The sequence below is a fragment of the Bos taurus genome, chromosome 5 (assembly GCF_002263795.3).
Source record: "Bos taurus isolate L1 Dominette 01449 registration number 42190680 breed Hereford chromosome 5, ARS-UCD2.0, whole genome shotgun sequence".
NCBI lineage: Eukaryota > Metazoa > Chordata > Mammalia > Artiodactyla > Bovidae > Bos > Bos taurus.
The window spans coordinates 33911241-33934645 of NC_037332.1; the positions used below are offsets into that span (position 1 = coordinate 33911241).

Here is a 23405-nt window from a genome sequence, read left to right on the forward strand (position 1 = left end):
CAGGATCCTCTATGACCCACCTCCCAGAATATTGGAAATAAAAGCAAAAATAAACAAATGGGACCTAATTAAACTTAAAAGCTTCTGCACAACAAAGGAAATTATAAGCAAGGTGAAAAGACAGCCTTCAGAATGGGAGAAAATAATAGTAAATGAAGCAACTGACAAACAACTAATATCAAAAATACACAAGCAACTCCTGCAGCTCAATTCCAGAAAAATAAACGACCCAATCAAAAAATGGGTCAAAGAACTAAACAGACATTTCTCCAAAGAAAACATACAGATGGCTAACAAACACATGAAAAGATGCTCAACATCACTCATGATCAGAAAAATGCAAATCAAAACCACAATGAGGTACCATTTCACGCCAGTCAGAATGGCTGCGATCCAAAAGTCTACAAGCAATAAATGCTGGAGAGGGTGTGAGGAAAATGGAACCCTCTTACACTGTTGGTGGGAATGCAAACTTGTACAGCCATTATGGAGAAAAGTGTGGAGATTCCTTAAAAAACTGGAAATAGAACTGCTTTATGACCCAGCAATCCCACTGCTGGGCACACACACCGAGGAAACCAGAATTGAAAGAGACACGTGTACCCCAATGTTCATCACAGCACTGTTTATAATAGCCAGGACATGGAAGCAACCTAGATGCCCATCAGCAGATGAATGGATAAGAAAGCTATGGTACATATACACAATGGAGTATTACTCAGCCATTAAAAAGAATACATTTGAATCAGTTCTAATGAGGTGGATGAAACTGGACCGATTACACAGAGTGAAGTAAGCCAGAAAGAAAAACACCAATACAGTATACTAATGCATATATATGGAATTTAGAAAGATGGTAACGATAACCCTGTATGCGAGACAGCAAAAGAGACACAGGTGTATAGAACAGTCTTATGGACTCTGTGGGAGAGGGAGAGGGTGGGATGATTTGGGAGAATGGCATTGAAACCTGTATAATATCATATATGAAACGAATCACCAGTCCAAGTTCAATGCATGATACTGGTTGCTTGGGGCTGGTGCACTGGGATGACCCAGAGGGATGGTACGGGGAGGGAGGAGGGAGAGGGGTTCGGGATGGGGAACACGTGTATACCTGTGGCAGATTCATGTTGATGTATGGCAAAACCAATACAATATTGTAAAGTAATTAACCTCCAATTAAAATAAATAAATTTATATTAAAAAAATAGGACAATAACACAGATATATTAGTGACAAATATATTGAGGTACATATTATGTTGCAGAAGTAAAATCAAGGTGTCTTTAGCTTCAGTTCAGTTCGGTCGCTCAGTCGTGTCCAACTCTTTGTGACCCCATGAATCGCAGCATGCCAGGCCTCCCTGTCCATCACCAACTCCCGGAGTTCACTCAGACTCAAGTCCATTGAGTCAGTGATGCCATCCAGCCATCTCATTCTCTGTCGTCCCCTTCTCCTCTTGCCACCAATCCCTCCCAGCAGTAGAGTCTTTTCCAATGAGTCAACTCTTCGCATGAGGTGGCCAAAGTACTGGAGTTTCAGCTTTAGCATCATTCCTTCCAAAGAACACCCAGGGCTGACCTCCTTCAGAATGGACTGGTTGGATCTCCGTGCAGTCCCAGGGACTCTCAAGAGTCTTCTCCAACACCACAGTTCAAACGCATCAAGTCTTTAGGTTACATTAATTAAAAAAATTTTTTTAATATATGTTTTCAGGATGACATATGTTATCAATGCCCTTTGATGAGAACTTTTCCAGAAGTGTGTTATTGGAGGCTCATGCCATCTACGGTCATAAGGAAGAAGGAAAAGGAACAAATGCCATAAGTATTTAGGAGGCAGAGTGACAGGACTGGTGATTATTCCTTTGAAAATGTTCACTGGATCATGTCCATCACTGCTCCTTACTAAAATCCTCCACATAAAGAGGATAGCATCCAAGCAAGGCTCATGTCTTCAGGGGAGCCTCCCCAGATTCCCAGCCCAGTGCATGTCCCTCTGTTACCCCAGAGAGTCATGCTGAGGCCTCTCCCTCACAGCACTTCTCTCTATTTACAAACTTCATTCATTGGTGAGATCATTTGCAGAATGTTGGTCCTTCCAAGCTCCATGAAAGACTAGCAGAATGCCTGGCATTTAGTAAATGTTAGTGCAAAGAATGCATCAGTTGGATCTGAAAGGTGAAGGAGACACTAAGATACCCCCCTACCTCTAGCCTGAACAGTTGTGACCATGATGGTACAGTTTCACGAGATGGGGTCTATGGGGGAAGAGGAGAGTTTGGGCTTGGGGGAAAAAGGATGAGTTCAATTTTGGACATGTTACATCTGAATTAAAAACTTGTGGAGTATTTTACTTTAGAAGCACATACATATGTGTGTGTATAGTTAACTAGAAACATATCAATAAACCTCTCAGTAAAATTATCCCATTTGTCATTATGAAATAGCATTGGATGTCTAAAATAAAACTGAATACATAGTCCTTCAAAATCAAGCACACTGAAAATTACTGGGTATTTCCTATTTTAAGAACAATTACTTAAAATAGAAATTTATTTTAGTAAAGTGTGTTACTCTACTCAAGTAATGAATAGGGCTCTTCCCCTTTTATTGCTTGCCAGAAGGAATAGAAAAAAAGAGACAAAAAAAAACCCCCTTCCTCCCCAAAGCTAACTTCTCAGCAGAAAAGGCAAAACCTATATGGCACCCCACTCCAGTACTTTTGCCTGGAAAATCCCATGGATGGAGGAGCCTGGTAGGCTGCAGTCCATGGGGTCGCTAAGAGTCGGACACGACTGAACGACTTTGCTTTCACTTTTCACTTTCCTGCATTGGAGAAGGAAATGGCAACCCACTCCGGTGTTCTTGCCTTGAGAATCCCAGGGACGGGGGAGCCTGACGGCTGCCGTCTATGGGGTCACACAGAGTCAGACACGACTGAAGTGACTTAGCATAGCATATTTCTGCCCAATAAGATTTTAGCATCATATATCCTCCCTCTAACTTCCTGAGATGACCTTGCCCTTGTTCTCACCTGAACTAGCTCATGCTATGCATCTGGGGCTTGTTTCACGTTTTCATGCCTTCTGATTTTGTCATTCATTTCCCCATTTTCTTATCTCTATCCTCACTTCCCTTGATACCTCTCATCACTTCCCTACTATTGCTTTCATTTCTCTGGCTCTTGGATGAAGATTCTTTCTCCATTGTATTGCTTTTGGACACCCAAACTGATAAGAAAGTAAGAATGATCATACTGGTTCAGAACTAAGGAACAGTCAGCCCTGTATTCCATTTCTAAAACTATCTCTAAGGGTTTGAGGGTTTAAAGATCTCCCTGAGTCTAGCCACCTGAATATTTAATTTGGACCTATCATTTAAATTTGTTATCCTTACTTTGAATGAATGCTTTTCAACATGCCTTTTACCTTTACTTGCCTGATTCCAAACCCTGTGCTCTTATCATCTGTGCTATTTGTGAACATCTCTGTGTATTATTTTTAGGATGCAGATTCCCAGAAGTGACACCAATGGGATCTAAGTTCTTCCTATTTATTGCCAAATTATTTTCCAGTAACTAATATTGTTATTAAATACCTAAGATACATTATGACTTACTCGAAATGTTTACACATATTAACAAACATATTTCATATTACCATGTGAGGTAGGTGTTATTATTTCCACTTTAAAGATGAGGAAATTGAGGAACAGAGATGTTAAGCAACTCACCCACGGTCACAGAGTTATTAGGGTGGAATCAGAATTAGAATTCAGAAAATTTCACTTCAGAGCCCACATTTTTATCACTAAACTAAATGTGATTAAATTTAATTTTATCACAAAAAAGTTATAGTAACTTATACTGGCACCATTAACAAGTGTAGATAATATACTCAACTTTGGAACACTTCTACTTTTTGATTAGCACATTCATATGTAGAGCTTAACTTCCCTTTGTCACTTTAAAATTAAGGTTTGGAGTGGACATGGAGGACTATTTTCTAATAAATACGTTGTCTCCTTACTCCCATAGTGGGAGAACAGGATCAGAGGTGTTGGTCCGACAGCTATTTCAGTATAGAATGAGCATAATGAAATACTCATGCCTGTAAGCTGGGGCTTTGAAAATTCATTGCCCTGTGCTTATTTCTGCAAAGCATGCAAGAAAGTAACAGACACCACTTATTGTGCACTTACTGTGTGCCAAGCATTGTGGTGAAGATTGTGGAGACACAGAGTCATTTAAACATCAGACGGGTATCATTACCTCATTCAGTAAGAAGCTAGGGAGATCCAGGCATGTTGATCTGCATAACAATGCATAAAGGTCAGGTAAATAAACCCCTGGGACTGATCACTGGCTCTGGTTCTTTAGTTTAGCTTCAGTGAATGAGACCATTTTGCCATCCAGTCACAATACGGAACAAACCCTACTCTCTGCTCCCCTAACAGATGAAAATTAAGTGACCCTACAAAGCTAACCTGGGCCAAAATCAGGAACAATAGACATTTTTAAAGAGGACTGCACTGTGATTTTATTTTAAATTCGGTTTAGATTCAGTAGAATTTGTTGACCTCCTGCCAGAGCCAGTTATAGATCTGGAGAGGTAGATTGTCTATTGAGATGCTGGAAGAGATGACAGCAGACCCTGTCAGGCCCAGACGACTGGGACTCTTTTAGGTTGCAAAGTTATTCTTTGCTGTGGCTCCTTTAACTAACTCCTATTGTCAAAATACTGTCATCTATGAATGAGATCCAAAGAACATTGAAGTTGGTAAAATGGGTTAATTAGGCAAAGAAATGTGATTACATCCATCAAAAGAAAAACTAGGTAATTTTAAAGACCATCTGATGTTTTAGACCATATTAGTTGGAGTAAAAGACTGATTTCAGAATAAATAACTTACTTTCTAATGAGGTGAGTTTTTTTTTTTTTCCATAGATGGCCATATTACTTCTGTTATAAATTGAAGATAATCAGGACACTTATTCTGCAAAAACTGTACCTACTGATCTTTCTATTTTTCATCATTGTCAAAATTCAGACTGTCCTATAACTGATTAAAAAGAGAAAACTATACACATTCAGGAGATAGTTTTGATCCCATTTCAAAATTCACCCACAAGAAATATATATATATAGAAATTCACCCACAAGAAATATATATATATAGATAGATCTACATACCAATGTATTTGGACAGCTTTGAAAACCCATGGGGGAAAGCACCTTTTCTTTGTAAGTGCACAGCTCTCCTACTAGGCACCCAGACAGGAAGCATGTGCAACCCAGGTGAATACAGGGTGAAGCTGCGGTGAGGGCAGGTGTTGCTCAAGTTTAGGCTGAATCTTGTTTGGGATGTGATTAATCTTTCTTCAAAAAGCTGCCCCTTCCTTCCTGGACCCTTCCAGAAAGGGCCCATGGGAGCTACTAGAAAACTCCCAGGTGACCTGAGGTGATTCAATTCTCTTTTCACACTACAGATTCCTTCTCCAGCCTCACTTTCAGATACAGAAATGTTTATTTTCTCAGTACCATAGGGCAGCCCACTGCATAACCCATTAATATGTCCTGACTACAAGAGTATCATTTGGGGAATCTACTCAGTTGCAAAGGTCCACAGTAATTTTAGATACAATCAACAATGCCCTTGGGGCTCATAACTCTGTTACAAAGCAAACTGATTCCTGGGCTGCCTGGAAATAGGGCAGCGATCCCCATGTGAAGGCAGGGGGTCCTTCATCCTCTTGGTCCTCCAAAGGGGTTGTTTCAGCATCAGGGAACATCTTAGAGCCAGGCACAGTAAACTGACTTTGGAATCAGTGCTGGATATAAGACCTAGATATGCCAGTTAGAGCTGAGTGAACTTGGAATAAATTCATTAGACTCTGAATCAGGGGTTATAATGGACTGTACCTTCTAGGAATGATGTGAGGATTAAACGAGAGACCATCTATTAGGTGCTTATGTTGTTGCTTGTCTCTCGAGAGGCACACAGCAAAGAGCAGAGTCATCATCACGATACCCCCTGCTTCCATTTGAGACCACAGCAATTGGGTTTAAATGCTGAGCTACTGAAAGGACCTCTGACAGGAAGTTTCACCTACAAGTGGTGTTGGAGGAAAAGCCACACTGAAGCCACTGGGCACTCTTCCTGAATACCATCCCCATCCTCCTTCCCGGCAATCGTCTCCACAGCAGCTTCTTCACTTCAGCCTCCAAGGGGACATCTACACTCCATTTTCATATTGCCAACTAAAATCCAGATGAGGGGTGAAGTCTTTCCACACTCAAAGCCCAAGGGTGTCTAATTGTAAACAGTTGTAGAATCATGGTTAAGTCTGAGCATGGACTTTGAATTTGGGCCTGAACAAGAATTCAAGCCCCCTTTCACCACTTACTGTCTTAATGTGAACTTAGCCTCTTCAAACCTGTTTTCTTGTTTACACACAGGCTAATATGATATTGAGTAATTAAAAGGATAACATGTAATAATATTTACATGTAAAGTGCTTAGCACGGTAGTTGCCAAGGAGTGAAGCCCAGTTCGACTACTGAATTGAGTTTGTAAAATGCTACCTTGATTACTGCGGCCTTGTAGTATAGCCTGAAGTCAAGGAACCTGTTTCCTCCAGCTCTGCTTTTCGTTCTCAAGATTGCCTTGGCTGTTCAGGGTCTTGTGTTTCTAAACAAATTGAAAATTTTTTTGCTTTACTTCTGTGAAAAATGCCATTGGTAATTTAATAGGATTGCACTGAATCTGTAAATTGCCTTGGATAGGATAGTCATTTTCACAGTATTGATCCTTCCAAACCAAGAACATGGTATATCTCTCCATCTGTTTGTGTCCTCTTTATTTCAGTATCTGAACAGTTTTCTGAGTCGAGGTCTTTTGCCTCCTTAGGTAGGTTTGTTCCTAAGTATTTGATTCTTTTTGTTAAAATGGTGAATGGGATTGTTTTCTTAATTTCTCTTTCCAGTCTTTTGTTGCTAGTGTATAAGAATACAAGAGATTTCTGTCCATTAATGTTGTATCCTGCAACTTTACCAAATTCATTGATTGGCACCAGTAGTTATTACTCAGCCATAAAAAGTAATGAAATTGTGCCATTTGCAGAGATGTGGATGGACGTAGAGACTATCATTCAGAGTGAAGTCAAAAAGAGAAAAACAAACATTGAATATTAACACACATATCTAAAAAATGGTACAGATGAACCTGTTTACAAAGCAGAAATATAGACACAGATGCAGAGGAGACAGAAGTATGGACAGAAAGGGGGAAAAGGGGAAGTGGGATCAATTGCGAGATTGAGACTGACATATATACACTGCTGCTGCTGCTGCTAAGTTGCTTCAGTCGTGTCTGACTCTGTGCGACCCCATAGACAGCAGCCCACCAGGCTCCCCCATCCCTGGGATTCTCCAGGCAAGAACACTGGAGTGGGTTGCCATTTCCTTCTCCAATGCATGAAAGTGAAGAGTGAAAGCGAAGTAGCTCAGTCATGTCCGACTCTTAGCGACCCCATGGACTGCAGCCTACCAGGCTCCTCCGTCCATGGGATTTTCCAGGCAAAAGTACTGGAGTGGGGTGCCGTTGCCTTCTCCACTATGTATAAAATAGGTAACTAATGAGAGTCACTGGGAGAACAGGGAGGGGGAAAAAAAGGTACAATCTGTTTATAGGACATAAATTAACCTTAAAAAATGCGTTACAATATATATTAAGAGCAGACAAATACTGCTTGATTCCACTTATACAAGGTAGCTACAACAGCTGTCAGAAAGTACTTTGGGGGTGGGGTGGAAAGGGAATGGGGAGTTAAGTGTTTAAGGGGAACAGAGTTTCAGTATAGGAAGCTGAAAAATTCAGAAGATGGATGATGGTGAGAGTCGAAAAACAATATGAATGTACTTAGTGTCACTGAACTATACAGTTAAATAGTTAAAATAGTATGTTTATATTATATGATTTTTACCACAATTTAAAAAAAATTTTAAATGCTACCTAACTGCAGCCTTAGGTGCACAGAAATAAGTTAAAACCCTAATCAAAAGATAAGCTTTCCATCAGACAATCAGACATGCTCTCTAAACACTGGGGAATATACCAGTGATGATAAGGTAACCAGCTGATGGAGCCATGCTCCGTCTATCATTTTGCATGTTCAGATTTCCTACCGTATTCATAAGCATTATCCCTGCCAGGCAAAGGGCACACTACTTATAATTAGCAATTTCATTCTAAATTAGCTTCCTCTAGAAAGGGAGGGGGGAGAAAAACCAACTTTTTGGCGACGTGTATAATATTATTATGATATGGGTACTACTAACTGTCTTGTTGTTGTTGTTGTTTTTACAAACTTGGGAACAAAACTAAGGACAAACGTTAAGCAGGCGAGGGAAGCAGTGTCAGAGGCAGAATTTGATCGCAGGTCTGTTTGAGCGAGGCTCCCCATCCATCATCTTCCCCTTTCTGTTTGCACTGCCTTTCAGTTTCTCCAGTTTATTCAAGAGCTGGCCTTCTGAACAGGATTCTCAGACAGCCATTACTAACCAAGACCGATTTCTGCCACTCGACGGAACAAATATTCTAGTTATGAGGCGTTTGGTTTTCCTCTCGCTTTTCCAGCGGTGACTAAAAAGCCATAGCCACTCCATCAGAGGCTATTCCGTCTGCCCTTTTGAAATGCGCCTGGTAGATTAATTTTTGAAAGATGATTCACCTTCCTTTTCCTGTTTTGATGGAACACGGAGACGCAACCATTCCTGTCAATAGAAGGCTCGAGTTTCCACCGCGCAAATTCGCGCGCCGCTGACTGTCTCATTGGCTGACGCGCAGGTGGGATTTCCTGTCGCCATTTTAAGGAAACACACTGCCCTGCAAGAAGTGCCCAGTCAGTTCAGAGGGTCTGTGCCCGGAACAAAGAGAGAGCAAAAGAAAGGGAAACGGGCCCAGCGGCCCCAGACCCCTCCATCCTGTGCCCTCGCTCCCCGCTGACCCCAGATTTCGAGCGCCCGGCTTCTTGATCCCCGACGCGCCACGCCCGGGGCTCGATCACGTGGGGTCTCCTCCCAGCCCAGAGCGCGCCCCAGCTCAGCAAAACCACCCAGTTCCCCCAACGGAGCCCCTCAGCATAGATCTCGGGGTGCGGGTTGGCCGGGACTGCGGGTGCTGTGGATCCGGAAGAGGGGAGGCACCTCCCACTGCGGGTGACGGACAAAGGCTTTCCAGAGGTGCTAGCGCTCCGGGCGATCCCGGCCTCCTCCGCGCCGTCCCTAGGGAGCCTCCACGCCGCTCCCTTGCTGCCAGCGGCTCCCACGCTGTTTGCAGGGTTGTGAGCGGACCAGCCACTCCGGCGGCCATCCTCACTCGGCGCCCTTCCCACAATGCAACTCCCCTCGCTCACGCGCCCCGGCCCGGCTCCGGCGTACCCTCAATGCACCCCCAGCTCCCCATCGCACAGTCCTCCTCGCCTCCTTCCGTGCCCTCCAAGCCACCTCCCCTCTCCATCTCCGAGGGCTCCCAGTCTCCGGCCACCGCTGCAGCTGGGCTCTGGGCTCATCGCAGGGCACCAGGAGGGCGTGGGGCAGGTGTCCAGGCTGCGCGCACATTCCGCTCCCGGTGCCACCGCCGGCGCTCCCGACACACAAGCGCCCCGCAACCCCTCCCTCGCTCCCTCTCTCTTTCCGATGCTCAACCTTCGCCGGCCGCGGTCGCCGCATACTCGGTGGACGGCGACACGGAGGCAGCCAGGGGCGGCCGCCTAGGCAAGAGACACCATGTGACGGGCACCGCTCAGTGACACGCAGCTTCGGTTAAAGAGCGGACGCGCAGGAGGGGAGGCGACGGCACGCGAGACGCGGATAAATAGCCTGAACAGCTAAACCATCGCGAGCCATGGATGCGCAAGGGCGACGCGTCCCCTAGTAGGAGAATGACTGTGATTTGATTCGAGACCCTCTGCGGCCGAGCGAGCGGATGTGAGTGCGAGGCTGGCGAGCACCGTGTGGGTAAGGGTTGCTGGTGGGGGGAGCTTCTGATGCAATCGGCCCCGAAAGGAGGAGGAGAGCCAGGAGTGCGCGGGCTGGGGCGGCACGCCGCTCCGCCTGAAGGTCGCCGCCCTTCACCTTCCTCGGAAATCCGCCACGCCACGCCGAGCCTTCCCGCCCAGTCCTCGCTGACTGAGGGCACCTTTCATCCGCCAAGGCAGCCAGACCTTGACACAAAGGACATCGCAAGGCTGGGGGAAAATCCGGGAAGGGCGGATACCACTTTCCCCCCCCTTTTTTTGGCCCAAGGTAAGAGGATTTCCCTTTCCCAGGGAGAGCTGAGGGAGCAGCGGTGGGGAGGAAAGGGACGTTTTAGATGTGAGAGGAGGCGGTAACGCAGAACTCATCCATGCGAGCGTAAAAGGAAGGAGTGCGCGGCTGAGCCGGATGCGTTCGCATTTTGCTTTTACCAAGAGAAAAGTCAGATCCACGGTTCTGCTGACCGCCTGCGGCAGTGTAAAGAGGCGCGGAGCCCCTGGTTTTAGCGTTGCGTGGGCTGCGGCTTACTTTTGGGGTCTGTTTTCTTAGTGGCAGATTGTGGTGCCAGATCTGGTTAAATCATTCGCGGGTTAGGGACCACGCGGGTCTAGAGAGCGCGCCGAGGTGAGGGCTCCACTGCATTCCCGAGGAGTGGTTGAGTGCTGGGCATTTGCGGGGAATTTCCTGTGTCTTAGGAGCCCCAAGAAAGGCATGTGATGTGCCCGGGGTTGAGTATGCGGCCGGCTGGGTCTCGAGGACTGGCCACGGAGCCCGAGTAAACAGGAACACGCTCGCCGGCCCTTCTCGAGCTCTGCCCGGCTCTCAGTAACGGAGAGGATGCGGGCTATGAGGTTGGGGGACGAGGGGTGAGGGGGATTATTAAGCGATGCTGGCAGTGACTCGCTGCCCTTTCCCTCCCCGAAGAGGTTCTTTCCCAAAGGAAGGAGAGAAAGAGAGAAGTGCCGTTCTGAAAGCTAGGAACCGGTGGAGCTGGCGAACAAAAGGGCACCGATTGCGCGGGGCCAGAGCGCCGAGTGTCCTCCCCAGCACTCCCACATCTTCCCCCCACCCCCGAATCACCCTCGCGTCCCTAAATGTTACCACAATAGGCCTTTAACCTCGCCGGGCGGGTGCCCGGAGGAAAGTGCTCCTTCGCCCCGGTGCACGCCCCCACCACCGTCATTCCCCTCCCGGAGCTTCGGGGTCCTCAGCACCCACTGGTACCCCCAGGCTACAGGGCTGACTGGGCGCCACTTCCCTGTTGAAGTGCCCAGCCCTGGGTTTGGACTGAACTGTAGTTAGAAGGTACAAGTACATATGGCGGCAAAAGGAATTTCGCGGTAACCGCGTCCCGGCGTTTCGGCGGTGCCTTTCACAGGCTGTCTTCCGCTTGGGAAGGTGGTGCTGCAATTGTGAATCCTTTGTGTCTGACCTGGTTTTTCTTGCTCTGGTTCTCTGGTGAAAACCTAATTGCCACCAGTATCACATACTTTTGCGGACGAATCCCTGGTGATGTATTTCATGAGTTGAAAAAGACCCGAGAGCTAGGAAACCGTATTTATTTGCGTTTGGAAAAGGATCTGACATCTCTGCCGTGGGTTTAAGACTTTTTAATATAAGGGGAAGGAAAGAATAAATCATCCTTTGCAGACTCCAGGGCCCAACAAGACTGTAATTTGTCACCTTGATAGAAGAAACTGCGGCAACTCGTGCTTTTTCTGACGTCAGAACGACGACGGAAAATAAAACCTGAGCTAGGTGGCTGGCTGGCCTCATTGTTAAATGAATCTCATTGTTAAATGAATCATTGTTAAATGGCTGGGTATTGCTGAAATTTTTCAGACAAGTCAGGGCTCTGATGATGGTAGGATTTCAGTTTGGGCCCCAACCTCAAATTGGCTTTACTCCGCAGAGTTACTCAGTTCTCAGTAGTTCCTTAGACATCACTAAACTCACCTGGTTTGGCTTAAGGTCTTAACCTTGATGAGATGAATTCACTTTTTTCCCCCTAAACATATTCAATGAGTGTTTCCTACTGAGAGTTTATGTGGCAGTTAGCAACTACAAGATAAAAGTCCTATTTCTGTGAGCTGTCCCTCCTCCGGGGGGGAAACAGACAATAAATACACCTATAAATGAATGTTGGAGATTTGTTCTTGCAGTGAACGAATAAAACCAGGTCAATCTTGTGAGGAAGGCTGATGCCTGAGATAGATGACCTTCTAGGTGGGTCTTGTAAGAGGGTACATTTGTCCTGAGACTAAGAGACCAGACACCTGATTATTGCTAGACTGTCTTTTTCTTTCCCTGGGTGATGCATGAGCGCAAAATTAGTCTTACTTACCATTGTTTCCCTAATGCCCAGCACAGAATAACTGCTTAATAAATGCCTGTTGGATTGAGATCTTAGTCAAAACATCTTGTTCACCACTTAGTGCTACTGTTGACCATCCCTTTCTCTAGATCTCATTATTTGTTCCTCTGCTAAGTTGAAGCATCGGAGTCTCTTTCTACTCTGCTTCTTCTCTCGCCTTCTCTCCATTTTTGAGCAGTTACCAGGAACCTGCAAATGATGCATAAACCTGTTTTTTCATCTCCATTCCCACTGCCCAGGTTCAGGTCTCTCTCACTTGATTTAGACAGGGCAATTTAAGGAGTTTATTGGGATTCAAAAATGGTGAAACAGACATGGAGGTGCCCTGAAGAAACCAGCACTCACGGGAGCAGATGCAAGCACGGTGAAGGGTAAAGAGTAAAGTAGCCAGCAAAGGAGGCGTAATGGGCTTCTAGTTGGTCTCCTGGGTATCAAGTTCTGCTCCCCTAATTCAGTCTCAACACTTCCATGGGATCTGCATTTTTTTAACTAATTTTTAACTAATCTTTCTTTTGAAAACCTTCAGTGGTTTTCAAAAACCACTGTTTTTCAAAATCAGTTGCCTACAATTAAAGTCTAAATTCCTTAGTCAGGCACCTGGGACCTTCCACAACCTGTTCCTCACCTCTTTCCATCACTGTCTCCCAGTTCACCCTATGTCCTCCCTGTCACTTTCTGCCTCAATATTGATGCTGATTCCAAACTGGAATGCCTGCTGAAATCCTATATATTTGTAAAAGACTTAGCCCAAATACTACTTTCTGCCTCTTCAAGTAAGTGTTCACTGATTACCTCCTAGCCTTTTCATATTGATCTTTCACATTTTGCACCATCAGTCCAGGTGATGGAAGGTGAAGTAAGGACAGATACTTTGAGTCAAATGTAAATGCCCAGTCTCAACTTATCAGCCTAGACATCTTGGGTAAGTTGTTTAGCATCTCTGAGCCTCAGTTCCCCACCCCCCACCTTTGTTAAATGATAGTGATGGTGGTGATGATAGTGGTACTTACTGAGTTATCCTGAAGGGTTAGTGAGGATAATAGATGTGAAGAGCTTGGCACACTGTTAGTACTCCATAGGTACTGAATTAAGAGAGACTTCAGGTTTCTCATCTATCAGAGGAGGTGGGGGAAGTTGATCAGGAAAGTTCCCCTTACCTCTAATGTTCAATGAATATTTAATCATTTAAAAATATTTTTCTGAAAATGTCTTAATGGAAACTACCAGAAACTTTTCAGTCCCTGGGCGAATGTGCATCTGTGAAAGGTAGTATGGAGGTGGGGGAAGCAAGTGCATAGAAGGAAGTGAAATCCAAATAGCATCATAGACTTTAGAGAAGGACATCTTAGAACACTGGCCCTAAATTGAATCTTTTTAAAAAAACTTATATCTGGAAGTTGATCACATTTTAGTCATTGGTTTTCAGCTCACCACCTGTGTGTTAGGGTTACTTACTAAGCATAAAGGAATCCAGTCATAGGAAAGCACCATGGTTTGGGTAAACTTTGCAAGCACCCAGGTTGCTGTCACGGAACTCTGCCTCAGGTAATGCTATAGTGTATCTTTGCCTGTAACTAACTGGGTCCCCTTGGGTAACTCAGCTAGCATTTTTAATGCCTCCTTTTCTCATCCGTATGATGCTAATGACAGTGTCTGAGCTGTGAAGGTACAATGAGAACAGAGCTGAGAATATGCTTGAACAAGTTCAGACTCTGGTAATCTGCAGGTTTAGGAGATAGATCAAGATTAATGATTCTCAAAGCAGGCTTCACACCAGATTCACCAAAAGTCTCTTAAAAGCTACCAATGCCCAGACTCTGTTTCCAGAGATTCAGATTTAGTTGGCCTGGCATAGAGCTCAGACAGGGGAATTTTTTAAAAACAATACTGGGGTAATTTTTATAAGTGATTTAGATTTAAAAACAAAACAAAAACAGAAATTAAATGACGATTTCCATATATTGTTTGTTTGATAAACCTTTTGGTAATATGAAGTTATGAGCTTGATTGGCTTTTCCCCCGACTTCACGAAACCAACTGGTTGTTGACATCATGGAGTCACAGCCTCAGGTTACAGTTTATAACTTGAATTTTCCCAGGTAGAGAAGCCCGTCAGAGTGATGCAGCCAGGGCCACATAAAGATTTAATGTGTGGATCTCAGTTTCCATCTCTTAGGAGTGATGGAAGACAAAGAAGATGGGAAAAGAAGGGAGCAATGGAAAGGAAAAGGAAAGGGAGAGTTTATGGCCCGAGGTCTCGGAGGAGGGGGCTTTGAGTTGGGAGAATGTCAGGACAGAACACAGAGGAAAAGTTGGGCTTGATTTATTGAACTGGTTTTGTTATGTTGGTGACTATAGAACCAAATGAAACCTGTGGGTGTATTTTGTAGGACTTGTTCTCTTAAAATTGTTTGGAATTAGCTGTCAACATTTAAGTATCTGAATTTCACTTAAAACTTGATTTCTGGCATTTCTTGAAAAGAAATAAAAAGATTTGTCTTATTTTTACTGAAATAGATGAGACACATGTTCTCCAGTTTCTTGTATCCAATCTGCTTTGCTTATTTGTCTTACCTACTTGGGCTCCAGCTACATTTGTTTTTAGCTTTTAATATAATCTGCAGATCTTAGTATTGGCAACACATTAGAATCTTCTCAAAGCATTTAAAACATCCATGCTTAGATTCCATTCTAGATGAACTGAATCAGAAACTGGTGTGTGTTAGGGGGCATGTTATCACTATTATTTTTCCAAACCTCCCAAGGTGATTTCTATGTGTAGTTAGAACTGAGGACTACTAGTCTGAGTCGGACATGACTAAAGTGACTTAGCAGTAGCAGCAGTCTGAGTCACCTATTGCAACCCACTCCAGTACTCTTGCCTGGAAAATCCCATGGATGGAGGAGCCTGGTAGGCTGCAGTCCATGGGGTCGCTAAGAGTCGAGCACTGAGCGACTTCACTTTCACTTTTCACTTTCCTGCATTGGAGAAGGAAATGGCAACCCACTCCAGTATTCTTGCCTGGAGAATCCCAGGGACAGAGGAGCCTAGTGGGCTGCCGTCTATGGGGTCGCACAGAGTTGGACACGACTGAATTGTCTTAGCAGTAGCAGCAGTCTGAGTCACCTATTCAAAAGACTTGTCTACAAGCCCATCTTATCTCTGAAAATGATTCATTAAGAAACGGTATATAGAATCATAAATTCAGAGGATTTTAGAACCAGGAGAGATCTTTGAGAGCGCATCTGTTAATCTGAACTTCAGATTCTGCCTGAGAAAAAGTCCAAAAAGAAAAAAAGCTTGTTCAAAGACTGTAAACATCATTTAGTATGAATTATGGTGTTTTATTATATTTTCTCTTTTCAAATAAAGGTATATTTTTAAATGTTTATAAGTGATCCTCTTTACATGCACTAAAAAGCCTCTTGATGAAAGTGAAAGTGGAGAGTGAAAATGTTGGCTTAAAGCTCAACATTCAGAAAATGAAGATCATGGCATCTGGTCCCATCACTTCATGGGAAATAGATGGGGAAACAGTGGAAACAGTGTCAGACTTTATTTTTTGGGGCTCCAAAATCACTGCAGGTGGTGATTGTAGCCATGAAATTAAAAGACACTTACTCCTTGGAAGGAAAGTTATGTCCAACCTAGATAGCATATTCAAAAGCAGAGACATTACTCTGCCAACAAAGATTCGTCTAGTCAAGGCTATGGTTTTTCCAGTGGTCATGTATGGATGTGAGAGTTGGACTGTGAAGAAAGCTGAGCGCTGAAGAATCGATGCTTTTGAACTGTGGTGTTGGAGAAGACTCTTGAGAGTCCCTTGGACTGCAAGGAGATCCAACCAGTCCATTCTGAAGGAGATCAGTCCTGGGATTTCTTTGGAAAGAATAATGCTAAAGCTGAAACTCCAGTACTTTGGCCACCTCATGCGAAGAGTTGACTCATTGGAAAAGACCCTAATGCTGAGAGGGATTGGGGGCAGGAGGAGAAGGGGACGACAGAGGATGAGATGGCTGGATGGCATCACTGAATCAATGGACGTGAGTCTGAGTGAACTCCGGGAGTTGGTGATGGACAGGGAGGCCTGGCGTGCTGTGATTTGTAGGGTTGCAAAGAGTTGGACACGACTGAGTGACTGAACTGAACTGAACTGAACTGAACTTACATACACCACTCTGTTGTGCTTTCAATTTGTCATGATTTCTATTTTTCCTAGAGTATTTTGTTTGGAGTTAGCTAGAACTTAAAAAAAAAAAAAAGTTGCCATTCACTGTTTTTAGTCCAGCAGTAATTCTTGATCAGAGGTATTGCTAGAGCAAAAAGTACATGTGCAGAGAAAGAGACTTTTTCAAAGGCTATAGGAATATATTTTGGGTTGTTTTTGAACTCTGTACATAATTATTTAAATCTATTAATTTTCAGTTGATGAGAAAGATTTTTACTTTTGTGTATTCACACTGCTCAAAGACACTCACTGTTTAAAGTTAAATTTTTAAATGTAATATACAATACAATCTGTCCTCCTGTATCCAGAGTTGCAGGTTAACTTCATTAACTTCTAAAGTTTATTAGTATTTTCTCTCTTTGAGAAATCAGAATAATTGCAAAACATCTCAATGGGAAGGTTAACTCCTAGACATCTTAGGCTGGGCATGTTAATAAGAACATTTGAAAAATTCAGCTAGATGAGTCAAAGATTTTAATGTAAAAAATAAAATTGTGAAAGTTATAGAATAAAACATGGGAGGGAGCTTTTGGGGGGATAGGCAGTGAAGGCTCTGGAGTAGGAAATGGGAGCCACTCCAGTATTCTTGCCTGGAAAATTCCATGGACAGAGGAGCCTGGCGGGCTACCGTCCATGGAGTCGCAGAGTTTGACGCAATTGAGCACACAGTACAGCAATGAAGGAGGCTTTTCTCACTGTAGACGCTTTCGTACTGTATGAATGGTGTACTGTGTACATGTATTACCTAGTCAAATATTTTATAATAAAATGAAATAGTTCAATACAAAAATAAAAATAAAACATCATCTAGGAACCTGAACAAAGTTCTTGTGGAGCAGGTGTCAGGATACTGTAAACAAGACAGGACCAGGGGTCCATCATTTCAAGGCAGTGAGCTGTTCCTCTCTGCCCCCCTCAGGAGTGGTCAGTCCTTACTCCCCTGTGAGCTTCCTGTAGCACAGGGCTTCTCATCCCCAGTGCTCCTGGCCTTTGGACCAGATAAAGCTTTGATGTGAATAGCTGTCCTGTGTACTGTATGATGTTTAGCAGCACCTCTGACCTCTCTCTGCTAGAAGCCTACAATACCCTCTCACTTGTGATAGCCAAAAATGCCTCCAGGCATGGCCAATGTCCACTGAGGGCGGGGGCCAAAATGGTCCCTAGTTGAGAACCACTACTTTAATATAACCCTTTCTGTGGGCTTGTAGAAGTCATACCAAGAATTCTTAAACATTCCAGCCATAGTGACTGTGTTGTTAATGATAGATACCTTTCATTAATAGAGTACTTTACAATTTTAAACATATTATCACATACTTTGTGCATGCTCAGATCAAAAGTAAAATACAGTGGCAGAGTTAATGAAAACTATGTGGAGCAGCTGTACACGTTGCTTCTTTTAACTTCTAATCTTTGTTTTGTTTTCCTAAGAAATTGTGTTTGTGAGGATTATGCTGTATTGTCTGCAGGCAGATGATCAGTTGAGTCATCATTATTGTTAACGTTTTTACTATCACTGTGTATTGAGCTAAGAGGTCTGTGCTCCCTGTCCTCGAGAAGTTGAGAATGTACTTAGGAAGGAGGATAACTCCATAAAGAGATCATGAAAACATATAAGACCCCTTCCTATAATCCAATGAGTATACAAAAGTGCTATGAGAAGTCATCACAGGTAAATAATCACAATTGGTCACTGGAGGAAGACCTTATAGAGAAGATTGGCTTGAAATAATCTTTTTTTTAAAAAACCACACAAGCCAGCAAGCTGGGCTTTTTGAAAGAAATGTACTTAGTGGGCACTGGCTCAATGAGAAAGGAAGTGGCTGAGAAGTATGTTCAGGGCCAAGGTGGGGGGCGGTGGGAGGAAAGCCGAAAACTGCAAAGCAGATCCATTACAGAAGTGAAAGGTTCAGAAGGAACATCCTGGGAGAGAAATTTAAAGCGTTAAGAGGGGACTTCCCTGATGATCCAGTGGCTAAGACTCCACGCTCCCAAGGAGGCCTGAATTCCATACCTGGTCAGGGGTCCCACATGCCGCAACTAAGGCCCAGCACAGCCAAATAACTAAGTAAATATTCAGGGGAAAAGAGGAGTTAAGGGCAATCTTGGCTTTGAATTTGCTGTTCCAGGGGTTCGACTAGTAGAAACACTTAGGACTGGCAAGGGGAAAAGAGGAATACGCCAAGACATGGATTTTCAGGAAGAATCTGCCTCTGTAAATGGAGTGGGCTGGGCTCAGTAGGCAGCACGGGGGGAAGCGACCAGCCAGGCTACGATTGTGGAGCCAGAAGGAACAAGAGGAAGGAAGGGATGGTATGAAATGTTGATAGGACTCAGAGACTGATTAGATACCCGAGTTCCAAGTCTGAGTGATGAGGGGAACCAACATTATCGTGAACAGAAATAGAAAAGCTGATGTGTGAGGTCAGATGGTATGTTCAGTGGGGCACGTTGAGTTGGAGGTCACGACAAACATTCACGTGAAGAGGTCTCCCAGGCAGCTGGGATCTGAAAAGAATTTGTGAAAATTTTTCTGAGCAGGAGGAGGGAACCTGAGAGATTGTCTCTCCCCTCCAGCTTTCGCACTTTACAGATAAAGAAATACGTGGCATGTTAAGTGACGTGATCATTAGCAAGTAGGAAGTATGACAGAGATCCTATCTCCTAATTTCTAGAGGAATTCTAGTTTTGTAAAACGAAAAGCCCTGGGGAAAAGAGATCTGAAAGGCACCCTTGTGGGATGAAGACTGACACTTCAGGCTTGAAACTTACAAAGGAAAGAGTTTGGAGTGTATGAAGGAAAGCGGGGTGGGGGTAGGGCTGCCCCCACACAGAGCACAGAGGATGGGAGGAGAACAGGAGCTGGCAGTGGAGGCTGAAAACAGTTCCTCTGAGAATGCGGATGCTTGCAGATGCAGTGAGAAGCAAGGTGGTGGGGTTCAGGAAACAGTGTCCCTCCTTCGCGGGGAGGTGAAAGGTTGAGAACTTAGAAAAGGCCACTTGCCTTGATTAGGAGGAGGCAGCAATAGTAGCTGTGACAGTCGCCCTCGCTTACCAGAACCAGGGCAGGTACGGACCCAGTTGTAGAAGCTTTATAGCGACTCTGTGAGGTAGATACTGCTTCATCTCCATTTTACAGATGACAAAACTGAGACAAAGAGATATTAACCTACTTGCCCAGAGTCAGCACAGCTCCTGAGGGGTGGAGCCAGGATTTGCCAGTGGAACTAGGGTTCAAGGGAGTGATGAGAACAGGGGTAAGCTGTTTAGATTGTTGGCCATAGAGACAGGAGCAGGCTGATTGTTCAAAGTCACTTTGCAAATATGGAGCTGAGCGGGATTGACAGAAGTTGGGGGAGCCACCAGAGGGAGAGTGGGAGGCCAGGTCCTAGCAGAGCTGAGACCAGGAGCACTGGCTAAGTCATGAGTTTTGAGTAAGAAGAGAGAAAACACCGTCTCTTCTGAGACTGCTTACTGGATCCCAGTCTTTCATTACCCAAGGTCATTCCCCACTTCCCAAGGACCCTGGGTTTTCAAAGATTGTATCCACTCTAAGTTTTTATTTTAGTTGAAGTATAATTTATATGCAGTGCAACAGCTGGATCTTAAGCATACTGTTTAGAGAGTTTTGACTATAACTTGAATTATATTAATTCACTTCCCACTTTTGGTACTCTAAGATATATTACACTGCCAGTCAGAATCTAGGATTATCACACCAAGTTAAGGCAATCTTGCCAAAACTAAGGACTCATGACATTTTAATTAACCTGTTTAGCCTGTTTGAGGCCTTTCGAAATATAGTGAAGCAGCTCACAGATCATATTATTACCATCTGAGAGTCCGGTGAGCCAGGGACCTCCAGTATGTAAATAGACTCAGTTGGTTGTGGGAAGAGATGTCGTGGGAAGAGTTATCAGGAAGACAGAACCATAACTGGCCTTATACCTAACACATTCTCAAAACCACTGACCTAGCTGTCATAATTCATTCCCAGGAGCTGAACTAGGAGAGGTAGATCTTATTATTAATCACCAATAATCATTCATAGCAGTTTTGAAGTTATGTGTACCTGACTGGATATTTGGCTTCCCAGGTGGTGCTAGTGGTAAAGAACCTGCCTGCCAATGCAGGAGATGTAAGACTCAGGTTTGATCCCCGAGTCAGGGAAGATCTCCTGGAGGAAGGCATGGCAACCCACTTCAGTATTCTTGCTTGGAGAATCCCATGAACAAAGGAGCCTGGCAGGCTACAGTACATAGTGTTCCAGAATTGGACATGACTGAAGTGACTTAGCACACGTGCATGACTGGCTATTTAATGTCATTTAGGGATTCTTGTTAGGAGAAGGCAATGGCAACCCACTCCAGTACTCTTGCCTGAAAAATCCCATGGACAGAGGAGCCTGGTAGGTTGCAGTCCATGGGGTCGAAAAGAGTCGGACACGACTGAGTGACTTTGCTTTCACTTTTCACTTTCATGCATTGGAGAAGGAAATGGCAATCCACTCCAGTGTTCTTGCCTGGAGAATCCCAAGGACGATGGAGCCTGGTGGGCTGCTGTCTATGGGGTCACACACAGTCAGACACGACTGAAGTGACTTAGCAGCAGCAGCAGGGATTCTTGTTATGTTTTAGATGTGATTGTGATATGGTGGTATTGTTTTAAAAATGGATCTGACTTTTTAGAAATATGTATTGAAGTATTTACAGGTGATATCTGGAATGTCTTGTAAAATAATTCTAGGTAATACTGGGAGTAAAACTTCAACAAGACTGGCCTGAAATGATCATTATTGAAGTTGGTACATGGGGGTTCATTATTATGTTATGTTCACTTTTGTATATGTTTAAAAGTTCTCATAATAAAAAATTTCAGAGGTTGAAAAAAATAAAATTAAGAATATCAGTCAGGGTTTAACTGCATATAAACAGAGATCTCTTGTATGTTAAGCAAAAGGGATTGAATACAGGGAATTAAAGCCTGTAAAATTGCTAGAAAAGATGGCAGACCAGGCTTTGGGCTCAGTCTCTAGGAATAAACACAGAGTACCACCACTCAGCTCGCCTAAGGGTCTTCTCTTATGCCTTCATCAGGAAGCCAGCTTCTCATTGTTTGAACTGCATCCTCTGGGAACACATCACTGAGGCCAAATCTGATGGTCAGGAATTCACCACCACAGTTGTTGGCTGCACTGTAGCACCTGCTAAAATTGTACCAGTGAAATGGGTGCTTGGTCCCCACCACTTTGCTCTCTATTGCATGAGTGCTAAGTCGCTTCAGTTGTGTCCAATTTTTGTGACCCTATAGGCTGTAGTCCACCAGGCTCCTCTGTCCATGGGATTTCCCAAGCAAGAATACTGGAGTGGGTTGCCAATTCCTACTCCAGGGAATCTTCCTGACCTAGGGATTGAACCTGGATCTCCCACATTTACAGGCAAATTCTTTATTGTTTAAGCCACCTGGAAATCCCACCCTGCTAATCAGTAGATTGGGGGATTAGTTCAGTTCAGTTCTGTCACTCAGTCGTGTCCGACTTTTTGCAACCCCATGGACTGTAGCACGCCAGGATTTCTTGTCCATCACCAACTCCCAGAGTTCACTCAAACTTATGTTCATCGAGTCAGTGATGCCATCCAGTCATCTAATCCTCTGTCATCCCCGTCTCCTCCTGCCTTCAATCTTTCCCAGCATCAGAGTCTTTTCAAATGAGTCAGTTCTTTGCATCAGGTGGCCAAAGTATTGGACTTTCAGCTTCAACATCTGTCCTTCCAATGAACACTCAGGACTGATCTCCTTTAGGATGGACTGGCTGGATCTCCCTGCAGTCCAAGGGACTCTCAAGAGTCTTCTCCAACACCACAGTTCAAAAGCATCAGTTCTTTGGTGCTCAGCTTTCTTTATGGTCCAACTCTCATGTCTATACATGACCACTGGAAAAACTGTAGCCTTGACTAGACGATCCTTTGTTGGCAAAGTAACGTCTCTGCTTTTTAATATGTTGTCTATTGGTCATAACTTTCCTTCCAATTTGGGGGATTAATTAACAAACTACAATTTCAGTTGCTAAGAAACTTTGTGACAGATTGGCCCAGTCAGTGTTTGTTCCCACTTCTTTCTAGTCCAGTTCTGCAAGGATGAAAAATTGAAAACTACATTTCCTACATTCATTTGCAGCTACGCTTCTAGAGAGGATTTAGATTCTACCAATTTTTCTTTCTGTTAGTGGAATCTAAGTGTATTTTTGCTTATTTATCCCCCAAAGTAATTTTGGACAATGTTTAAATTATAGTATATTCTTTGGTTTGGTTTCCTCTCTACAGTTTTTAACCAGCTTTTACCAAACCAGTATAAACTCTTCCTACTCAAGAATGTGTTCTTTGATCTCTCTGCTTCGGCTAGATTCATCTGAATGGGTGTTCTGTGCACACTTGGCCACCATGTCTTTGCCTGTGCTGTTTCTAGTGCAAGGAATGCCTTCCCTGCTGCCGCTACTGCTGCTGCTAAGTCGCTTCAGTAGTGTCCGACTCTGTGCGACCCCATAAACGGCAGCCCACCAGGCTCCCCCGTCCCTGGGATTCTCCAGGCAAGAACAGTGGAGTGGGTTGCCATTTCCTTCTCCAATGCATGAAAGTGAAAAGTGAAAGTGAAGTCTCTCAGTCGTGTCTGACTCCTAGTGACCCCATGGACTGCAGCCTACCAGGCTCCTCCGTCCATGGGACTTTCCAGACAAGAGTACTGGAGTAGGGTGCCATTGCCT

The 23405-nt window shown here is 44.1% G+C and overlaps 1 protein-coding gene across 4 annotated transcripts in view; it reads left to right on the forward strand.

Annotated features, from left to right (window-relative positions):
* Positions 1–9811: 9811 nt before the first annotated feature.
* Positions 9812–23405, forward strand: part of SLC38A1 (solute carrier family 38 member 1) — a 78790-nt gene continuing 65196 nt past the window's right edge. For 3 of the 4 annotated variants that reach the window (XR_003034730.2, XM_002687321.6, XM_059886919.1), the window contains exon 1: positions 10133–10312. The gene's annotated coding sequence lies outside the window, so the exon portion shown is untranslated. Of the gene's footprint in view, positions 9995–10132; positions 10313–23405 lie in introns of those variants that run through there. The other variant, XM_059886918.1, reaches the window with a different exon arrangement.